At 45.9% G+C, this 19,692-nt stretch overlaps 1 pseudogene; it reads left to right on the top strand.

Moving 5' to 3' along the window:
• The first annotated feature begins 17,031 nt into the window (after nt 1-17,031).
• LOC147514360 (putative pentatricopeptide repeat-containing protein At1g03510 pseudogene) lies at nt 17,032-17,658 on the top strand (annotated as a pseudogene).
• Nucleotides 17,659-19,692: the final 2,034 nt, after the last annotated feature.

A 19,692-nucleotide genomic window follows, 5' to 3' on the forward strand; every position in this document is an offset into this window, starting at 1 on the left:
AAGAGGGAGGGTTTACGAAGTAGCATCATCCTCTAGGAAACGACCCGACAAAGAAGGGCAACCCCCTCCGGACCCAAACCAGAAAATGATCGGGAATTAAGCCGTGCTCACGGATCTCCTAGTTACATACTAGAAAAGATCAGCGAAATGCATTCTACCCGAGATAAAGGCGACCAACGGATCGCCTGGACCGACCCTACTAGCTTTCACTTTTCACGCGCCCGGTGCCACGCAGACCGGCGTCTGGCGGGGGCTCGAAGCATTACTTGCAAGACTTCGGTCGGTTGGGCACATCAAGCGATTACACTAATATACGACGGCGGCGCTTAATTCACAAACTCATGGCCCGCGGGATAATGGCAGTCCCCACCCGGACGAGCGATCGAGGTCTCAAAGTCGCCCTCCTCATATCGAGGACGCGGCTCGAACGCGATCCCTCAAGATCGCCGTCGGCCGTCAAGAGGTCGCGAAAGCACGACGATAACCATCCACATGATCACTCTCCAAGAGGCGACTCGGATCAGTTCACGGGGAAAAGAAGAAGCTGCGGGCCCTCCATGAAGTATACAATTTCTCTTCACAAAGCTGCGCGGCCGTGCCGCGCAGCTCGTAGAAACGGGGACATCACCTTCTCGAGGCCGACCTCAACAAGGTTCGCCTCCCGCATTAACGATGCACTCGTGGTCCACGCCAAAATCGATGGCCCGGACCGGTCAAGCGAGTTTTTGATCGACCCTGGCAGCTCTTGCGATATTCTGTTCTACCACACGATCCAAGAGATGAACTTACCAAAGTCGGTCTTCATAGACCCCATTGCACCCCTCTTCGGGTTCAACGATTCCAGAGCCGATCCAATAGGAGACATCATCCTCCCAGTTTCAGTGGGCTCCCGGGAAGACAAAGTCAGCTTCAACACGCGCTTTAGCGTCCTAGATACCAAGTCGTCCTACAACGCCATCCTAGGACGACGGTGGATACATCAGATGCAAGCCATACCGTCCACGTTGCACCAAGTCATCCGTTTTCCTGGCCCAAGGGGAATGATGGAACTTCGAAGCAACCAGCTCGAGGCCCATCATTGTAACCCGGATCATCGCAGAAAAACAAAACCACGGAACCTCCATCTCCGTCGGAGAACGAACCTACCAACTATCTGATGGCCAAAGATTTAGTAGTCGGGTGAGAGCTAAGCGAATAAAACGAACGGGGGCTCCAACAAGAGTTTCCACTCACCAGCCCGATCGACCACTACCAAAGCAAAGTACCAGCGGCAACAAATCAACGAGGTCGCCCCATTGGAAGCATCATCACGAGCAAGCAAAGTCTCGTGATACCATCACCACCTCCCTTCCAACCCGGAAGAATGGCGGGGAACTACCCGGTTTACATTGTCCGCAACAATGGCGGTCACCGACCACGTTGTCGTAACCACGAAATCGTCCCAGTTCCTCGACTACTTCGGCCGACCAGCGAACCAACCACAGAAACCGCAAAGAACAATCCTCCGAGAGCCCGGAACGCCATGAGCCAAGCACCGACTCAAGACAAGCGACAAGTGAACTCGGAACCGAAGGCGACCCTAAACTTCGTCTATGTGGGCTTTAACCTCCTCCCCACACTTAAGGCTCAACTTGTAAAATTTCTCGTCCATAAATAAAGATGTGTTCGGCTTGTCGTGATATCGATGTGCTTGGTATAGACCCTAGTGTTGCATGCCATCGGTTAAACGTCAACCCCGGTGCCAAACCCGGTTCGAGCGTCCTAGACGATTGTCATTACGCTTTCAAAAAGCAATCAACGAATTTAGGTAGATAAGCTCAAACAAGTAGGTTTCATCCGGAAGGTCGACTACCCGTTGGGTCGCCAAGATAGTAGCGATCCCGAAAGAATGGCACAATCCGTTTGTGCGTCGACTTCACCAACGCGTCAATCAAGAAACTCCAAAAGACGGCTTCCCCCACCAAGAATCGACCAACTAGTCGACCGGACTTGTGGGCACGAAGCTTGCTATCATTTATGGGCTTTATAGTGGGTACAATCGATACCATTAGGCTGAAGAAGATCGGGGAGAAGACATCGTTCATCAAAAGCAAGGAATTTATTGTTACAACGTTCTCCGCTCGGACTAAAGAACGCGGGGAAGCGACCTATCGGCGACTAGTAACTAACATGTTCCAGGACATGTTAGGGCGCGATACCATGGAGGTCTACATAGACGATATGGTTGTCAAAAGCAAAAAGCAAAAAGCGGTGACCACCTCACTCACCTCGAGCAAAGCGTTCTCCGGACTAATGACGAAACTGGAATGAAGTCAACCCGGAGAAGTGTCTTTTGGAGCGCCCTCCGAAAATTTCTCGGATATCGTCTCGCAACGAGGCATCGAAGCAAATCCAGACCAAATTGGCGCTCATCGACATGCCCGACCCGCAAACAAAGAAACAGATACAAAAGTTGTCAGGTATGGTCGCTGCACTCAACCGATTCATATCCAGAGCATCAGACAAATGCCGACCGTTCTTATAGATACTAAAGAAAGGCGAGCAATTCTCATGGAACGATCAATGCCACCAAGCATTCGCCACCCTTAAGGAGTACCTCACAACACCTCCCGTCCTAGCCAAACCAACAGACGGAGAAACTTTGGGGCTCTATCTGGCGGTATTCGATTTCGCCATCAGTTCGGTCCTATTCAAGGACGAGCACAATTCAGAAAAGCCGTCTACTTCACAAGCAAGACACTCACTCCAGCAGAGAAGAACTACTCTTTACATAGAAAGAGGTCCTTGCTTTGTTATACTTTGGCAAGAAAATTCGGGACCGTATTTCCGGGCTCATCCAATCAAAGTACTTACCGATCTCCCCTTGAAGAGGATTCTTCACAAAGAAAACAAGACTACTAGGATGGCAATATGGGCGAAGAGTCGGGAGCACCACATGGACTTCGTCCGCCATATCGTAGAAGGGTCGTCGTTCGCGGACTTCCTAGCAGATTTCGGTCGGCGACCCTAATGGGGAGGTCAAACGGAGGTCGCACCCAAGAAAGCGAAAGCATGCAAACAATCGGGTCTCTATCGTCGATGGTTCCAAAGAACCACGGAGGCGATGGCATGGGAATCGTTTTAGTCTCCCCAGGGGAGCTATGGTAGAAGAAGCGGTTCAGATAGACCCGCAACGCCCAACAACGGCCTCTGAAGCACTAATAATGGGAATCGCTGGCCCGATCCATTTCGGAGTAAAGGAGATCCAAATCTTTAGTGACTTCGCGAACCGGTCGCCCCAGTTGCAAAAAAGAGTACACTACCAAATGAAGGTAACCTCTAAATACCTTCAAGTTGTTAACGATTTGCTTCCGTCATTTAGCGTAACGACGATACACCATTTTTTGCGTGGCGAGAACCGCGTCACGCGGATAACAAGCATACTTAGCCACTCGGACACGGAATCGTGTCCCTAGACAACCGATTATCGAAGTAGTCGATCGACCCGGCTTTACCAAAGCGGACCAAGTCTTGACAATTAGCGACTGTGCCCCACTCTCTCCAGATCGACGAAATCAATCCCGGATGCAGCCTATTATACAATACATCGATGACGGCACACTCGAGGGAGCCCCAAAGCCAAGAGGTTCCACACCAAGCACGTAGCTATTGTTTGGTGAGCGGCAGATATTCCGCAAGTCCGGGGGACCTCATCCGAGATGTATCAGCCCGAGCAAGGCCGACTAATTTTTCTGAAATTCACGAAGGAGAGTCACGGCAACCATCTTTGAGGTCGATCATTAGCCCACAAAGCGATCTCCCAAGGGTACTTCGGCCTCGATGCAGATTGATGCTAAAGCGTATGTCCTCGAAATTAGTGTCAAATGCCAAACATTTGGTCACAACATCATCTGACCACTTCGCGAATTGATTAACATCGCGAGCCCTTGGCCGCTTCCACATGTGGGGCATGGACATTATGGGACCATTCGCCCTCGAGGAAGAGCACCGGCTTCCGATTCGTCCTTGTTGCCACAGACTACTTCACTAAGTGGGTTGAAGCAATTTCATTAGCACACGTCAAAGAATCACACGTCAGAAATTTCATTTGGACTCATATCATCACCCGGTTTGGCTTACCACATATTAATCGGTGATGGACAATGGCTCGGTTCAAGGGAAAAACGATTCAAAGAGTTTACGGCCAAATGGAAGATCGTTCATGCATTCTCCACCCACGATGCGCTCAAAGCAATGGACAAGCGTACACAACAAAGCCATTCTGGAGAATTTGAAGAAGAAAATTGAAAAGAACAAGAGCCAGTGGCCAAATCAGCTGGAGAACATACTATGGGCTCATCGCACTACAGCTCGCTCAAGCACCGGCGAGTCACCATTTTCCCTGTGCTATGGCGCGGGCCGCCATCCCCACCGAAATGACAATCAATGACAACCCGATCTGAACTTGTCGAATCAGGCCTTAATGACTCAGTTCTAGCTCGAGAGATCGATCTCCTCGAGGAACGGCGCGACCTAGCAGCCATCAGGGTGGCAGCCTACCAACAGGTCCTCAAGCGATCTTACAACAAACGAGTGAACCCACGGTCTTTTCAACCGGGAGACCTCGTTTTGAAGAAAACTCAAGATGACACTAAGCTAGCACCAACGTGGGAAGGCCCTTACATAGTGGAACGCGTCGTTGGCAACGGCGCGTATTGGATTAAAACTCAAGAAGGAAAGTTGCTGCCACGACCATGGAACACATACCTGCTAAAGCAATTTTACCAATAGTTGTATTACGCATTGTAATTCCTGCTCCCAGGCACTACAAAGTTCATATGAAAGAAACTCAAGATTGTTATCATAAATGGCGGATCTACTCACATCCCCAAACCACACCTCTCACACAGCAAGCTCCATACCAAAACACGCTCTCATGCGACCAGGACGCTCTCAGGAGCTTACAGGCTTATCGCCTCTCCGAGTCTCGCTAAGTTGAGGACCTATACATCTAGGATCAACTCAGCGAGAACGCTCTCAGGAGCACCACGCCCTCAGGGGCTAAACACGCTCTCATCTGGCGGGGCGCTCTCGAGGGCGTCGCATGTGCTTATCGCCTCTCCAAGTCTCGCTAAGTTGAGGACCTATACATCTAGGATCAACTCAGCGAGAACGCTCTCAGGAGCACCACGCCCTCAGGGGCTAAACACGCTCTCATACGAGCAGGACGCTCTCAGGAGCTTACAGGCTTATCGCCTCTCCGAAGTCTCGCTAAGTTGAGGACCTATACATCTAGGATCAACTTCAAATGAGAACGCCTCCAGAGCACCACGCCGAGGGGGCTAAACACGCTCTCATACGAGCAGGACGCTCTCAGGAGCTTACAGGCTTATCGCCTCTCCGAGTCTCGCTAAGTTGAGGACCTATACATCTAGGATCAACTCAGCGAGAACGCTCTCAGGAGCACCACGCTCTCATACGAGCAGGACGCTCTCAGGAGCTTACAGGCTTATCGCCTCTCCGAGTCTCGCTAAGTTGAGGACCTATACATCTAGGATCAACTCAACGAGAACGCTCTCAGGAGCACCACGCCCTCAGGGGCTAAACACGCTCTCATGCGACCAGGACGCTCTCAGGAGCTTACAGGCTTATCGCCTCTCCAAGTCTCGCTAAGTTGAGGACCTATACATTTAGGATCAACTCGGCCGAACGCTTCAGAGCACCACCCCGGGGGCTAAACACGCTCTCATCTGGCGGGGATGCTCTCAGGAGCTTACAGGCTTATCGCCTCTCCTAGTCTCGCTAAGTTGAGGACCTATACATCTAGGATCAACTTCGAACGCCTTCGGGAGGCGTAACGCCCTCAGGGGCTAAACACGCTCTCACGCGGCGGGGCGTTCGGGAGCTTACAGGCCCACGCCTCTTTTTGATCCTCACTAGGCGACGAGGACCGATCGCTTGGGTTAACCAAAGAAAACGCCTCCCATGAGCAACATGACCCACGAACTTCGCAGGGGCACGATCCCCTTTCGTCCAAAAAGATCAAACACTTAAATGTCGCGGTCCTGCGCATTATCATACCAGCTTAACATATAACGAGAATACATCTCAGAAGCAAAGTCCATGGACAGAAGCAAAGCCATGAACAATCAGACCAAAAAGTATACAGCATTAATCAAGTACGCACCAAAAGGAACACACATTCCGGATCCAATGAAATCAGCTCTAAGGCACCGACCTGCTGGGTCTACCCAGAAAATCTAGGTCGGCTACTAGATTACAAAAACCAAAGTTAACGAACTGCCACTTTCGTGGAAACCAGTTCTCCAAATTTCAAAAGCGAATCGCTTTCGCAAAGCCCGAAAACGCAGCTCTAGTGTTTAACCCTCGTAGGGCAAAGGCGACACTGCGTTCTAATCAAATACAAAGAAAAATTCTCACCAGAAGACAGAATCGGCATCACGGAGCAGCAACCACATGTTTATCCTCAGGAACAGAGCTGGTTGAGGGAACATGCCTGGCAGCTCGCAGCACAACACGCATATCGGCCTCTCGAGCCCCTCGCCTTCTTTAGTCGCCCGGTATTTCTCATCCAAATTTGGCGTACTCACTCTGAAGCAAGTGGTATACGCGTTCGAGCCTTTACGGGCAACCTTCGGCATTGCCGTAGCTTCGGTGACTTCCGCGATCTCCACTTGCAGATCAGCCATAGACGCAGCAAGTCTCGCATTTTCATCACCAACAGCACGACATCTCTCCGACATAGTCTCCAACCTTTTCTTGTCAGCCACCCGAGCAGCTCGCAGACATCCCAGCTCGACTCGGGCATCAACATCGATATCGAGGCGTTGACAACACTCTTCAACTTATCATAGCCGAAAGAAACTACAAATCACGGAAAGACAATGAAAATCAATCAAAGCGGGGCGACTAAAAGTTAACAAACAACGTACTCACCAAACAGCTTTCGCCATGTCCATGGTCCCCGTGAGCGATATCCATATCTTCGCCCTCGACCTCGGCTTTGTCCCCGCCCAAAGACGATACTCCTCGGAGACTAGTCGCTATAGGCAAAGGAGGGAGTCGCAGTTTGAGCGCTTTACAAAGACGCCTCTTCCCCGCCTTCCCGACGAAAGAACTCACTTCCCACGCCCCTAACGCGAGAGTCGCGAGCTCCCACCCAGCGGCGGTCCCCCCGCTCCAATTCGTCTACCCTTTCGGGTTCCGAGGGACGCCGTCCTCCCGATGGGGCGAATTCAATCACAATACCTCCATTTGGCCAATGACCTCGGGGCGTTTAGTTTTTGGACCCCGACGCTACCGCCTTCCTCTTGCCACGGTCCTCGTGCACATGAGGATGAAACTCCATTTCCTCCATCAGTAGAGGAGAACTCTCTCGTAGACTGCCTTCTCCCCTAACAAAAGCGTCACACCAAGCCATAGAAAAAAAGCTAGAGCACAAGGAACAAAACAAAGCCAATAAGGGAGAGATAGCATCCAACATCACGATCAAAGAGTGAAAGAGCAAACATACCCGAAGCTCTCCGACATAGTCTCCAACCTTTTCTTGTCACCACCCGAAAGCAAATTTCGCAGACATCCTGCGTACCGACTCGGGCATCAACATCGCGATCGTCGGGCGTTGACAACACTCTTCAACTTATCATAGCCGACAAGAAACTACAAAGCACGGAAAGACAATGAAAATCAATCAAAGCGGACGACTAAAAAGTTAACAAACAACGCACTCACCAAACATTTCGCCATGTCCATGGTCCCCGTGAGCGTATCCATATCTTCGCCCCTCGACCTCGGCTTTGTCCCCGCCCAAAGACGATACTCCTCGGGAGACTAGTCGCTATAGGCGGAGTGGAAGTCGTCGGGCGCTTTTACAAAGACGCCTCTTCCCCTCGCCTTCCCGACGAAGAACTCACTTCCCACGCCCCCAACGCTGACGGCGAGCTCCCCACCGACGCGTGTCCCCCGCCCGTGTCGCGTCTTACCCTTCGGGCAGCCGAGGGATCGCCGTCCTCCCGTGGGGCGACGATCACAATACCTCCGTGCCAATACCGACCTCCGGGGCCGCTTTTAGTTTTTGGACCCCCGACGCTACCGCCTTCCTCTTGCCACGGTCCCGTGCACATGAGGATGAAACTCCATTTCCTCCATCGATGAGAGGAGAACTCTCGTCAGACCGCCTTCTCCCCTAACAAAAGCGTCACACCAAGCCATAGAAAAAAAGCTAGAGCACAAGGAACAAAACAAAGCCAATAAGGGAGAGATAGCATCCAACATCACGATCAAAGAGTGAAAGAGCAAACATACCTGAGAAGATGATCAAAGAAAGCAAGCAAGTTCAGCGGAGAAAAGACAGCAGCAACAGGAAATTCAAATACCGTCGCTCTCCCCGAACAGTTTATATTTATGCAAGGGAAACGTCTCTTCCCGAGGCAACTCATTATGGCATCGAGACGCCAAACGCCAATCAATGGCAACCATCATTTCATATTTCACGCATCGTTTCATATCCGCGACACGCCAAGCCACGATCAGTAATGGAGGTGACCATCGCCACAGACGCTCCAACTATACCAAGATCGATTAACTAGAGGACGCTTAAAACAAATTTACACGCAAAACAGTTCAAGAGTGACACAAGCCCACCAACCCAAATGCAAACAAATTAAGCAGACATACAGTACGCAAGGAAGAAAGACAAAGGATAACAATATAGCCTTAATATAAAACAGTTGGCAAACTGAAGACCACACCCGATCCGGTCAGTCAGAATAAGCCGAAGTTGCTTTGGTCTACCCAGAAATCCAATGACTAAACATCAGTATCATAAAACAAGTAAAGGAAAAGACGAACTGCCCGGGCAACCCCAAGAAAACAGCTCTATTGTTTTAGGCCAGAGGCCGCATACAAACACAAAAACCAGACATAGACCGCTCAAATAACATCATCGAAACCTTCAACAAGAGGGACGGTCGAAGACTTCCGAATAAAATTTCGGATCACCGAGGAGACGCCACCACTCCTTCCGAAGAAGGCCCCACCTAGACCACCAACAGCAGGAGGCTGATCAGCAACCACCTCACCTTCGGGGATAGAACGACCGCAGGGGAAAGACTACCGACCTCTAGTGAATCGACTTGTCGGTCTATTATAGGTCCCTGAGCTGGTTCCTCGGGCAGGTCGCCGTATCTCGCCTCCAGTTCTTCTATTTCAGCACGGATAGCAAGATAGGCCTCTCTCGCCTCCATCGCAGTAGCTTTACAACGTTCGGTGAACGATTAGCAAAGAACACCTTTTTCTTGGATCAGCGACCTCATGCCTCATCAATCGCTTCGTTCACAACGGTGACGCCCTTCCAGAGATAAGCGTGACCGATTTTCAGAGTATCCAGCTCCACCTTTCTCCGTTTGAGCTATCGCCGGAGATCGAGACCTCGAGCCTCAAGGACTCGACCTCCGACTTCTCCATTTCAAATAACACGCAGTCAAATTTTGTCTTCAATTTTCGATACCTCCAAAGAACCACGGGCAGCTGGCTTCGCATTATAGTACCACAAACAAACGATAAGGTGTATGTATGATAAGTAATAGCACAAACAGTAACAACGTGACCACTTACCAGACAAATCGCCTTATCCACCCCTCTCAGATTCGACTCCAGCTCCATGGCATCAAGGTCCTTCCTATCACCATCAAGCGTCATCCCCTCCAACAAGCAAGCAGCTATGGGTGCGGATTTGTAGCTGCAGTCCGACCTCTTCACATAGCGCTTCTTCCCAGTCACCTCATCAATGTACATCAGGTTGCGCTCCAGATCGTCCTTGCCAGTACTGGACTGCCCCTTACCGGCATCTCTCGAGCCAACCTTCCCCTTCATCTTGCCTGAGGCATCTCCAACAACCCGGGGACGAGCGACCTCCGGAGCAGCCTCCGTAGTAACCTCCGGGCCGTCCTCAACTAGGACGCTGAAGTCGGGCATCGGCCTCGACCTCGGGTTGCGAGCCGCCTCCCACCCATTCGCAGACCTCACCACCCACCATGCGCCTGGCCACCTCGCAGCCTTTAGCGGTCAGGTTCTCGGAATGTCGGAGGGAGCGTCCTCCACATCAAAAGGAGCGTCCTCCCGACCCTTCCCCGATCCAGACCCGGAGGCCCCAGCACCCCCGAGGGGTCGCTTCACCCCAGTACGGCCCCGGTTTCTATCCTCTCTGGTCACCAGATCACTCCCACGCTTCTCCATAACACGTACTTTGGACGCTCCCTTACCACGAGCCCTTGTTTTCTGAGCTTCCCTTCTCTTCCGAACGACAGGCCCTCCACGCTCCTTAAAGAATCCGGCGACCTCTGGTAACTTCGCGATTTTCGGCCGAAAGTTTAGCTTAAGCTCTCGATCACCGCTTCGGTTCGTCTCCTGTGCGGGGCCGGTATATCGTACAAAGACAAAATAACAAATGTTAGATCAATCTGGGATCGGTCGATATCGGCGTGAAACCTAAGAAAATGTTAAGGACCCACCGGTAAAATCACACGTCTTCCGTCCACACTAAACCCGCTCACCACGGTAATTACCCGATTAACAGAACGGTCTTTTATCCCAAGACTCGTTACTCACTCCATCCGAGCGGGCGATGAGTAGCTCGGGTTTGCAAGCTAAAGTTATATGCCCTAGATCGCTTCAAAGTGAAGTGCTCAATAATATCAGCGACTTCGATCGGTATTATTCGGGCGTTCAACAGTCGAACACCTTCAACAACCGCCGCGTTACCCACGAAACCGCGAGCGCTTTGCCACAACGGTTCAAAAATTCGCAAACCAACTTCTAGAAAATGGTATCGTCATATGCGCCCTCAGCTGCCCCTCACAGACGATCACCCCGTGGTGCGGTGGGACGTACCTCTCGCCAAAGACCAAATCACCTCGCCCAGGCTCGTGAATCTCCAAACCTTCCATGTTTATACCATATCTCTTCCTTAGATATGGAAACGCCCTCAAAGCGTGTCTATCCACTAGGCTCTAGGCGGTAAAGACCGAAGACCTCACCGCGTGCCCCGGTTAAGTGCTAACGTCCCGCAACCACAGAGAGCGATCGAGCATCGCCTTCCTCCTCCACAAAATTTCTTCATCCCCATCACCCTCACCCAAAGATACCAACCGATTAGATCTGTCTCCTCCTCATCTTCCCAACGAGGGAAACTTCACTTAACCTCGTCGAACGAGTGTCATCGAATCGACATCTTTCTCCTCTAAACTTAACAAATCTAGCTACTAGTATCTAACAGAGTACCCTAACAACTCTAGCACAGAAGCTTAGCACCAAACAAAGGAAATGGGTTCAAAAATGGCAGAGAACTAACCTGAAGATTGATGCGCTAATGAATTTCTCTCTACCAGACGAAGCAGCCAAATGAAGTCTCAACCAAGCAAGTAAAATTTTTGAATAACCGCCCCTCCAGTTTCCAAGGCATCATGATTACACCCTAGCCCTAGCCACCCACGACTTCCAAACAACTGTCTTGTCTTTTCACATCTCGAAAAAATGGTGCGCCACGTTTTCCTCTCTCCAACTGCTCAGATCCTGTCACGTGCTACACATGCGTCACACGATCGCACCAACTAGCTCAAGCGGTCAGCACTAGCTGTTCTACACTGATCATGGCAGATTCCCACCTATCACATAGTACGCGCGTGCCACCGTTCTCTCCCAGCAGGTCGTTATCACAACCCACCGAGGGGCCGTGGGGGGTGATATATCTATCCAAAGACGCGGCTTAACATGGTGGAACTAATACACCGACACCTATGGTCTCGTGTCGCATCCATGAGCCAACATCGCGCCACGGGGACGATCGCAACATCATGCGAAACCACGCTTGTGCAAAGGACACGCACTTCTATCCATAAGCAATCATGACTGAAGGTGTACTTGCACTCATCCTAACTGTCAGTCACTGGTCACGGCCGCAAGCTACTCGCATAGACTGCCACTCCTCATCATCACAGCAGACCTATGTAGATATTTCTCACGTGCTCCCATGATCCACACCCCACGTTGGTGACATCCTTTACACGTGGAGGGTGAGGATACAATTTCAATCTCTATAAATACCACTCCTGTGAACTACGCCAGACCTTATTCTACTCTGACCCCAAGAACCCAGAGTAAGATACGTAGGCAGTTCGCTCTCAAAGCCGAACTCGGTCTCACCCATCCATCCATATCAGTCCCCCAGAGACTGTTTGTAAGGGAATATCACATCACACCTTTACAAGGTGTAAAAGCTGTTTGTTTTTTTAAGTTGTTTCAGTGATCAGTAGCTAAAAGTGTATTCAGCGTTCCGCGCCTAAGGTCTTGCTGAATGCTAAAATTAGAGATGTTAAAGTACCATTCCCTTTTTGCCCTCACATTTGTCTCTCCAACTTTGAATTGAAAAATCAAAATTTTCTTCAATGTCCACCAATAGTCGACATGTATAATAACCTCATCTCATATTTAAAAGTTAAAACAATCATTTTTCTTAATAAATAATAAATAGATAAATGATTTATTATTAGCCGAAATAATTAAATAGAAAAATGATTTATTATTAGCCGAAATAATTAAATAGATAAATGATTTATTATAACCTCATCTCATTTTTCTAACTAATTAGCCAAAAAAATAATAAATAAATAAATGTATTTATTTTCGCTTCTATAATAATAACATGTAATTTAATTTAACTTGGTATTTTCATATCTTTTGTTTTTATAAACAATTAAGTTGTGCTCAAAGTAGATAACAACGGGTGAAATTGTCCAAATGATTTATATTCAAGATTTGAGCCGGATCATTCTCGATGAAAACAAACATGTATTTGAGTTCAAAGAATCAAAGATTCGAAGATGTGTCATTTAGCATTCAGAGGCTCAGAAAAACAAACGACCCCTCAATCTTGAGTTCGTGTTTCTAGAATTTTTCCTAGGCTCGCTTACTGTTTTGTAATGCAGAATTGCAGAGCCTGATGTGGGCTCGACCTCAGACTTTTGGGGGTTTTTTTTTAAACTAAATATTTATTATCTATTATCATTAACTAATAGCAAACAAATCATACAATGAGTTTGGGTGATCTTGGACACACCCATAAAAACACTCCCGTACCCAATTTTAAAATAAATAAATAAAATTATTTTAAATACATTTAAGTTCCTAAATTATCCTTTTTTTATTAGGCGTACCCAATACAAAACAAGTCATTTACTTATTCTTCTTTCTTTAAAATAAAAATAGATATATTTTTGAATTCTTCTCCAATAATTTACCTCGCTATCTAGCAACATTTCTCTCACCAATAAGCATGAACATGAATCAACTATACCAAAGTAATGAGGATGAAGAAAAAAAAATCAAATTTTGACGAATGGAAGAACTTAAAAACTTATTATACTTTGGATGAGTACAATGGACAAGTACAAATACCCACGTTTTTTATCCAGCCTAAGTCTCAATCAACAACTAATGATTTTGAATTCTTAAGTGCAAAATTACAAAGTCGTGTGTTGTTGTATTTTCACGATCATGTTCTTTTTATATAGTAAAATGCACACTCCTTTGTAAGTCAAAATTACTCATGCTCATAGAAACAAAGTCACGGGGACATCCATAAACGGCAAACGATTTGAGTCTCGCATAGGAGTAAGTTAGATTTTTGGGATATTATAGGGCGCCAGTTGGGAATAAATTTAGATTCATTGTCGTGTGAACTATTCGTCTATTTGAATCACTGAATGGGTTGAAGAGCTCTAAGAGATCTACTTAGTTTGTTGTTCTTGGTAGGCAAACTTGTAGTATCATCTTTGTGCATGAAAATTAACCATGCGCTTAAATTGGAGATGATCAATTTTAAAGCATAGGCCTCCTGTGTGAGGTGATTTAAGTGTTGAGCCTATAAGTTAATTTGTTAATAAATAGAATCTAGTAAGGTGATTGTTTCAATTTGAAGTTCATATAAACTCAAAGAAACAGAAATAGTTTAGAACTTTAGATGGAGAAAGACGGATGAAGTCTTTTCGCTTTGCACCACAATTTATTACGTAGAGATGCACCTTTTGGTTGAACTACTATGACAAGATCGAAGAATGATTCCATACTGAAGAAGCTCCTTTTACATATTTGCAAACCAATCAAGCGTGTGAATTATGATTAAGAAATCACTTTGGCAGCACTGCTTTGAATACAATCAGACCAAACACAGCCATTTTGTTCACTACATAAAATTTAGACTAATGTACTCAATTATAAGCTTGCAGGTCTATTTGTTCAAGCTATCATCTGCCACCGATTGGTTTTTACAGCTCCAAGTCCGCTCGTTCCCATTTGTGATTGAGGCAACATATAGATTGTTAGAACTTCTCGTAGGGCTCTATGTTTGTCCTTTCCGTATATGTTCTTCCACATTCGTACTTTGGTAGGCAACCGGTTATTTTGACGAGTTCGACCCAGTTGCAGTCACTGGGAATTCATAAGAGTGCCTCTTTTATTTTCGTCGCATTCTGAGGATCCAATCAGAGATCTAAATGAAGTTCAACTGAAACTTCTAATAAGGGCGTGTGTTGTTGTTGTTTTTTTTTTTTTTTTTTTTTTTTTTTTTTTTTTTTGTCCTATTGGAAATACCCCAAATGAATTTGGGAGATATTATTGGATTGAGGTGGTTATTGGGGCATGGCAAAAACTTTAGTTAGTTATGGGGTATGGGAATGGTTTTATGGGTGTGTCCAAGATCACCCATGAATTTTGGACTCGATTAAAGGACAATTGGACTGTCATGGGGACAGACATATTACAACCCAAATCAATGTTGGACTTTCTTAGTTCCTTGTTTGATTTAGGAAAGCTTGACTCCGGCTTTGGATTGTTCTAAGTATAAATGTCCAATAAATATGGGTCGAGTTTAATTATCAATAGATCAGAGCCATTGGGCTTTATTAGAGCTAAGCCGATTAGGCTTGACTATGGTCTATGGCCGATCCATGCCCATTACAGCTAGGGCACGTGAACCTGGTCTTGTCTTGGTGATGGGCCTGTACCCCATTAGGGGCCTACGAAGGAGGGTTCCAAATGTCGCCTTTTGTCACGTTGCAGCCAAAGAAGTGGATGTAGTTAGAGCTGGCAATGGGTCGGGTAAGAACCGATACCCGATCAGGTCCAAACCAATAAAAGCGGGTCTGAGACAGGTAGTTAGCATATTGGACCGGTTCTAGGTCTTGAAAATCAGAACCGAACTCTTATTGGATTGGTTCTGGATTAAGTATATACCGAACCGTTATGGGCATGATCCGATCAAGGCCCAAAATATCGATATCGATCAATATATCGGTGTACCCAAAAACCGATATATATCGGATATATCCATTTTTTTGGTGACCATTCCAAACTATTTAAAATATCGGAAATATCGGACATATAATATCGAAAATATATCGGAAATATATTAGAAATATCGGATTTATATTAAAAAATGGTCAAAAAGTCAACCGATATATATCGTAAATATCGGATATATCGATTATATCGGTGATATAAAGTTTTATATCGGAAATTCCGATATATATCAGAAAAAAAAGAGTTCTGTATTCGGTGGATATATGTCAAAAATATCGATATCGGTGTACCAAAATACCGATATATATCGGCGATATATCGGATATATCAGCGATATTTTGGTCTATGGATCCGATTAAAATTTTTAGTCTTATTCTTCATAATTTTCCTCCACCATATATTTCTATTACCTTATGCAATATTGCAATATTTAAAGTTCCAAAATAAAATATGTCAAATACATATGTAATATTACGATATTTTTTTACATAATTAAAATATGGTTTCTATCTAAAGGAAAATCACCCTTTACAAATTTGGATTTCAAATCATTCATTATGCCTTTTGGATTTGTGTACCTTGTTTTTGTGTTTAGCAAAAAAAATTATTTAATATTTATATAACGAAAATTATGATCTAATTATAAAAAAAAAAAAAAAAAACTTGATTCATCGGGTTGAAATTGAGCTTATTGGTTCGGAGCGGATCGGATCCGGAATAAAAAAAAAGTTTTCGGTTCGGTTCTGGTTCTCTAACTCAAATATCCATTCGGATCAGGTCCGGTTCTGGGTCTGTATTGTTGAAAAGTGGATCGGTTTTGGATTTGCATATATCCGGACCGATCCAACCCATTGCCAGCCCTAGATGTAGTGGAAGTGTGGTTTGTAAGGGTTCACAATGGTCTGAAATGCGCAAATAGAAGTTGAGAGAGTTTCGGCAAAATCTTTTTAAAAAGGTGCCACTTTCTAAATATGGTGTTGGAACTGTCATTGATAAGTGGATTTAAGGAGAAATTTTGCCTCATTTCTTTAGTTGAATTGAAAGAGAGTAAACATATAGGGTCAGGGTTTTGAATTTTCCCTTGAATATGTTCAAGATAAAAGACAATGTCATCTAGTAGTAGTTCAACCAATGAACCTGTTAAACATGTTCCATACGATGCAGTAGGTATGGAACCTGTAGTAGCCATATTTAGGGATGTATCATATAGGTACTGGGCCAAGAGATAAGGCCCAGACCATAGTATGTATTGGGCCTAGAAATTGGGCCCAGGGCCAAACTATGCCCCATGAGTAACCCTAAGAGAGGGATATAAAAAAAGAAGAGAAGGGAGGAGAGAAGGAGGAGGAGGGAGTGGAGGTGAACTACGACGGCTTGATCCCGAAAGGGTACGTAGGCAACCTAATTGGTGCAGCCGATCCAAAAGAGAGCGGGAGTATGAGTAAATTGTGATGTCGCGGTAATTTGGGTGCGACAAATGGCGCCGTCTGTGGGGACACGAGGCAGTAGATGAGGCAAAGATGGTGGGCAGTTACCGCTAATACCATGTTCCGCAGCAAATACAAGGAAAAGGTGTCACCTTTAATTAACAAACTCAAATCTCCCTTGTCCAATCCTTAATTTATTTATTTATGGAGTTTGTGGTCTTATCTTCCGGAACTAAACACACTCGTCGACATGTATGGAAAATGTGCCTCGTTAAACTCGGGTAGAAAACTATTTGATGAAATGAGTGAAAGAAATGTTGGTGTTTGGAACGCGATGATTTCACTTTACGCGGGTTGTAAGAATGTTGGGACTGCAATTCAGTTGTTTGAAGTTATGGATGTTAAACCTAATGCCTCTACTTTTAACTCGATAATGTCTGGGTTGAGTGAGTTGGATGGTGGGTGTACTAAGGTGCTTGCGTTTTATAGAAGAATGCGGGAGTTTGGGGTGAAGCCGAGTTGTGTTACAGTTCTTGGTTTGTTATGTGTATTTGTGGGGGCTGGAGCGTTGAATTCGGTTAAGGAAATTCATGGATCTTCGATTAGGAATGGAATAGATTTGCATTTGCAGTTGAGTAGTGGTCTTATAGAAGTTTACGGGCGGTGTGGGTGTCTTAGAAACGCGAGGTGTGTTTTTGAAAGGATGGATGAAAGAGATGTAGTGGCATGGAGCAGTATGGTTTCGGCCTATGCGCTTCATGGGGAGGCTGAGAGCGCATTGTCAATTTTTCGAGAAATGGAATTAATAAGAGTACGGTCTGATGGGATTGCGCTTTGGAGTAATCGGGCGCTTGAGTCATGCGTATCGGGCCGATGAAGCCCAAGTATTTTGGACAAATGCAGATTTATGGTGTTGAACCTCGCAGCCGAAAGCGAAGCAGCGTGTTTAGTGGATGCTTTGAGCAGGTCGGGGAGATTGCGAAGCATATAAAGTTATAAAGGAAATGCCCGTAAAAAGCAACAAAGAGCGGCATGGGGAGCTCTTCTTGGAGGTCGTTGGAATGGCGAAGAAGCCGAAGCCATGAGCTTCCAAACAAACATTTTGTTTGAGTTAGAGCCAAACAACGTGGTAAATTATGTGTTGTTAGCCAGTATTTACGCTGGTGTAGGTAGATTTGCTGAAGCAGATAGAGTTAGAAATAAAATGATGGAAAGGTTCGTTAAGACATTACCTGGGGGTAGCTGTGTCATAGACGGAACGTACACCCATATAGCATTCAAGTACTATTGGCTCATATGACGACGCCTTCTGCAGGCATCATTGAACAGGTCAAATAATAGTAATTATCAGGAAATGGTCTCGGTTTGATTATTGGAGTGTAGTCATGTAATTTAGCGGACTTAAATGGAGGGTGAGAGTCAGAGGCTCTGAGGCTCTTTATTTTTGTGGGAGGAATCTGGAGATAAGGGGTGGAGTGATAATATGCGCAAGTTTGATGAAATGCAAAGTGGGCATAGAGTTAATCCTGCCAGATCGCCTTCTTTAGTTAAGGTTTCTAGTAGTGTTGAAGAAGGGACTAGTAATGGAGTGCAGAAGACGAAGTCGCATAAGAAAGTTAAGAGAAATGACGAGATTAGATTTTTTGCGCCGGTAGATGGTGATGTTGAATCGGTTGGGGAAGTCAAGATGAAGTTTGATGCACTTAGACGGAGGTTCTCTCAGCCTGAAGATGCTAAGGAAACAAGTTCTGGTAATAAACGGGCTGAATTAAGAGCTAGTACAGCGTTGATGAACAATGGGATTTGAGTGAATACAAGGAAAAGGATTGGAGTTGTTCCTCGGATTGAGATTGGGGACATTGTCGTTTTCAGAATTGAGATGTGTTTTGTTGGATTACATGTTCCAAGTATGGCTGGGATCGACTACATGAGTCTCAAGTTTGACCGTGAAGAAGAACCTGTGGCTGTAAGCGTTGTATTAGTCTGGAGGGTATAAGGATGATGTCGAAGATAAGGATGTGCTGATTTATAGTGGTCAGGGCGGCATATCTAAGAGGAAAGAAGGGAAGGAAAAGGAAGCAGGTGATCGAAAGCTTGAAAGGGGTTGACGATCATGCCAAGTATTGTCAGAATGGTGATGGGTCTAACAAGGGGCAATATAGTCCTCTCCCTTGTGTTATTGGTGATTTTAGTTTTGTAGAGTATTCAATGTAACAACATCGACAGCGAGGAAGTGGGAGACAAAGGAACAATGGGATCAATGGATTGGGGCTGAGATCGACGGCTTGGAGCATCTGAATACAGATGGTAAGATGATTACAACAAATGTAGAGAGGCATACTCCGCGGCAGGTTACAGAGAAAGAGAAAGATCCGCAGAAGAGAGTGGAGATTGAGTGTCACACCCCGAATTTCGACAGAATTCGGAAAAAAACATTATTTGTTCCCGACTCTTCAATCTCCGAGGTGTGACGCACTCTCAACTCCCAAAAACCCATAAACAGTTTAAATATGCGGATAAATAAAACCAATAAAAATTTTAACTTAAACAAAAGTCATCTTCATTACAAAAATTAACAAATGAAAATACAAATAACTTTGTCTCAACTGAAAAACTATATCACCTCAAAGGAAAACAAAGCCTATCTTGAAATGCGACGCTAACGCAAACCACGAGCAGCAACCAATCTTCTTCCACACTAAACCTGTCAAGACTTATCAACTGTGTTCATTTAATGAACACACCCGATAAACAAACATGCAAATCGGGTCAGCATTATAAAAATGCTGGTGTGAGTAGCTCTAAAATACAACATATACTTATACATATACATACACAACCCATAAGGCAGTTAGTTCCTTCCCCGAGGCGCCTTAACTTTCCACGACTAATACAACATCCTTAAGTTCAA

The sequence above is a fragment of the Coptis chinensis genome, chromosome 2 (genome assembly GCF_015680905.1).
Source record: "Coptis chinensis isolate HL-2020 chromosome 2, ASM1568090v1, whole genome shotgun sequence".
Classification (NCBI taxonomy): Eukaryota; Viridiplantae; Streptophyta; class Magnoliopsida; order Ranunculales; family Ranunculaceae; genus Coptis; species Coptis chinensis.